This window comes from Theobroma umbraticum, unplaced genomic scaffold, assembly GCF_002168275.2.
Source record: "Theobroma umbraticum cultivar Fairchild unplaced genomic scaffold, ASM216827v3 scaffold_2.0, whole genome shotgun sequence".
Lineage (NCBI taxonomy): Eukaryota > Viridiplantae > Streptophyta > Magnoliopsida > Malvales > Malvaceae > Theobroma > Theobroma umbraticum.
In genome coordinates this window covers 74,136-74,360 of record NW_018397277.1, presented here as the reverse complement: position 1 = coordinate 74,360, position 225 = coordinate 74,136, and positions in this window count along the sequence as shown.

Below are 225 nucleotides of genomic sequence, written 5' to 3'. Positions count from 1 at the left end.
TCTTTTAGATGAAGACAGCTTGTCGACCTAACTAAATGTGTGAGTCATGTGCAAAACCTTTCTCACAATTTCCTCTTACAGTTTCTTACATTCATTCATATTTTGTATTTGTTAGTTTCCTCTTGTAGATGAGTCTTTATTTATTTTTATTTATTTTACAAATATATTATTTGATTATTCATTTCATTTTGTCCCTAGTTTTGATCGGTGAATAGACTTTCCAAG